The following is a 3,857-nucleotide window of genomic DNA, read 5'->3' as shown; positions in this document are numbered from 1 at the left end:
AAAGGAAGAGAGGGGGTGGGGTCTGAAAGTAGAGAAAACAGCAGACGACAGAACATTGTTAAAGAGCAGGAAAGGATGTGAAAGGAGAACATTTTTGGGAGAAGAGCATTTTCCGTCGCTGTCCTGATTCGAACCTGCGACCTATTGAATGAGAGGCGAGCACCTTATCCTCTAGACCACAAGAGCCTCCAGACAGTCAGTTACGGGATTGATCAAATTAATTGATTGAATGGATCACTGAGGGAGGGAGATGGGTAGGGAGGAAGAGAGATGGGGTGGGTGGGAAGAGGGATGGGGGAAGGGAAAGAGGCAGGGAGGAAGGCAGGGAGTGAATGAGTGCCTAAAGAGGTTTGAGTCTGGTTCAATTGCCTCCATAAATCGCCTTCATCTCCGCTGAGTAGGCAAGCAGAGGGCCAATTATTCTCCAGGAATCCCCATAAATTAGTAAATACACTGATCTAAGTCAAGACCGATCGATACCTCCTGCCCCCCAAAAAATATTAACACAGAGATCTACTTGTAAGTTAAGAAGGATCGATACGTCTAGCACTCTAAAAATAACTTGTGGCGTCTGTCAATCAATCCAAGCTCAATTCTCTCAACGACAAAGACAGTTAGAGCCGATAACAGATTCCGCTGAGTTCGCTCTTTGTAAGAAGCACAGTCTCTCTGAGACGCCGAATTCTTCACTGAAGGAACGACAGCATCAACAACAACAAAATGTCGAATGTCAAGCCAACTGCACACCTCGCTGGGTGCACTTGGCGGAAATCCGAGAATGTTTCTGAGTGTCTCTTGGTCTTCAGGGGATAATAATTGTTTACAGCTTGCTATTAGAGGGGGGTCATGCGCAATATAAATCAGGTCTCCAGAGGAAAAACCAGACTATCATATTATTTTTATTTTTTTTGCTTGAAAAAGAGAAGAAAATAGAAATTAAAAGTTTGAAAAAGCCCGAAAGGCCGTTATTAGAGCATAAATTCTTTTACCTTAGATGTCACGTGACTCAGCTAGGCTATCCGTGAACTCATTTGTGAAGAAGGCATCTGGATTCCTCAACAATAGGGCAAAACTCGATTTTAAAAAGTTACTTACCTGGGTTTTTTTTACTAAAGGTCTTCAAATGCAATATTCTTATACGTGGATTCCCAAACTCGGTGACCGCCTAAAAAACTTTTAAAAAAAACAAACGAACAAAACAAAAACCCGCTTAACGTATGGCAAAGCTGTTTTTTTTTTTTTTTTTTTTTGTAACAGGAAGAGATCACCCAGACAGACAACTAAATCATTCATTACAAGTAATACAATAAAAGGAAATCTGCATTAGAACTGTCTGCTTTACAAAAGAAGTTCCACATGGGCCCCACTGCTGTCGGGGTAGCTCTCACAAGTGCCTTGACTCATACATGTATTTTCCTTGACTCATATGTTCCTTGACTCAAATGTTCATCGACACACAAGTTCCTTGGCTCATATGTTCCTTGACTAACACATTCCTTGACTTATATGTTCCTTGACTCAAATGTTCATCGACACACAAGTTCATTGACTCATATGTTCCTTGGCTAACACGTTCCTTGACTCATATGTTCCTTGGCTCATATTGATATGTTCCTCGACACACAAGTTCCTTTACTCAGTTTCTGAGTTTCTGATGGGTTGCGAATCTATCATCTGAGATTTCATCTTTGAGATAACCCCAGAGAAACAACTCAAAATCAAGTAGGTCCAAATTCGGACGGTGTGGTGCCCATGGATGCTCTGTTTCACGACTGATGACGCGAGCTCTAAAATGTCCTTTCATCCAAATTAAGACACGTTTTGCGGTGAGGGGCTGCCCGAACCTGAATTAACCATTTCTAACTTCTTGGTTCATAATCGCAGAACATCCCAGGCTTCAACAGACTATTTTTGTGTCCCTTGCTCATTGATATGAGATTGGCGCCATCTGATTTGTAGAAAAAAGTGCGTATAATACTAATAGTGTCCAATGGCGTATTACGTACATAATTAGTAACAATGTGTAACTATTGCAGATAGAGATTCAAGGAATTGTGTAAGTCAAGGATCTGAGAGCAACGGTGATTTTAGAATAATGGTGGGGATGAGTGGTAATGCGGGATTGCGTTTATGTAATGTTAGCGTTAATCCTATCTACCCCTGCTCCATTGAGTCACGAGGCATCAACAGACGAAGGACAAACAAATAAGGACATGCACTGGCCGTTTGTGTGGCTCCGTTTTCGTCATACAACCAAACAGGCCGTATGATCCACTTAGTGCTTAGAGCTACCCACGTTTTTTTAAAAAACCAATATAGTGACTGACAGGATTCAAACTCCAACCTGTCTCAACACCATTACAAACAACTTATTCGTAACACCACTACACACAACTTATTCCCAACACCACTACACACAACTTATTCCAAACACCCCTATATACAACTTCGTCTCAACACCACTACACACAACTTTGTCTAACCACCACTACAAACAAATTTGTCTTACCACCACTACTTACAACTAAATCTATGTCTCAACTTTTTTCCAACACGACTACATACAGCTATGTCTCAACACCACTACATACAACTATGTCTTAACACCACTACATACAACATATTTCCAACACACTACATACATCATATTTCCAACACCATTATGTACAACTTTGTTTCAACATTACCACATACAAATTCGTCCCATCACCACAACAAGCAACTAGATCTAGATCTATGTCTCAACTTTTTTTCCAACACGACTACATACAATCATGTCTCAACTTTTTTCCAACACGACTGACTACATACAACTATGTCTCAACACCACTATATATAACTTTGTCTTAACACTACTACATACAACATATCTCCAACACCACTACATACAGCATGTCTCCAACATCATAACATACAACATATTTCCAACCACTACATACAACTATGTCTCAACACCATTATATACAACTTTGTTTCAACACTACTACATACAAGTATTGTCCCATCACCATAACAAGCAATTTTTTTTCAACACTACTACATACAACTTTGTCTCAACTTTGTTTCAACGCCACTAGCCTACATACATATATACAACGTCTATGTCTCAACACCACGCTACTTACAACTTATTTTCAACACCACTACATACAATGCTTTATTTAAAGTTTGTTTCAACACCACTACATACAACTTACTTTATCTCAACTTTGTTTCAACACCACTACATACAACTTACTTTATCTCAACTTTATTTCAACACCACTACATACAACGTACTTTATCTCAACTTTATTTCAACACCACTACATGCAACTTACTTTATCTCAACTTTGTTTCAACACCACTACACAATACTATGTATCAACGCCACGCCATATACAACTTATTTCCAACACCATTACCAGGTACATAAAACTTTTTTCCAAGAAAGCAAAAAGGGACAGGCATCTTATTTTCGGCACTTATACTTGGACATAATATGTTTTACAAGTGCCGCAAAACTCATACTAAAAACTAAAAAGGATACTTACAGTAACCTTCTATCGTTTTTAACAGCACTGACACATCTACTTCTTCCCGCCCTGCTTTCTGTTAACACATACACACACAAAGTTCAACACGTATACATGTACACACTAATACACACGTTCTTTGTCACGCACGAGCACACACACAAGCGCCCTGCGACGTTGGAAGCGGACATTTGCGCCGTTTTTCCCCCGAAGGTATCGATTCTCTTTTAGAGTATTAGCTGGATACCAAGTAATGGAATTTTCTGTGTCTACTAAGCCTTTCCCGTTCACAGTAAAGATCAAAGTTTGACACTTGTTGCCCCTACTACTGCTGCTGCTGCT

The 3,857-nt window shown here is 39.9% G+C and overlaps 1 protein-coding gene across 1 annotated transcript in view; it reads right to left on the bottom strand.

The window, feature by feature from the left end:
* Positions 1 to 3,749, bottom strand: part of LOC101848974 (transient receptor potential cation channel subfamily M member-like 2) — a gene marked incomplete in the record, with an annotated part of 84,953 nt that extends 81,204 nt beyond the window's left edge. The window contains 1 exon segment of the mRNA XM_005100011.3: positions 3,534 to 3,749.
* Between the last annotated feature and the right edge of the window lie 108 nt (positions 3,750 to 3,857).

The sequence above is a fragment of the Aplysia californica genome, unplaced genomic scaffold (assembly GCF_000002075.1).
Source record: "Aplysia californica isolate F4 #8 unplaced genomic scaffold, AplCal3.0 scaffold00232, whole genome shotgun sequence".
Lineage (NCBI taxonomy): Eukaryota > Metazoa > Mollusca > Gastropoda > Aplysiida > Aplysiidae > Aplysia > Aplysia californica.
The sequence above is the reverse complement of the archived record's forward strand: the minus strand, read 5'-3'. Positions and strand labels throughout refer to the sequence as shown.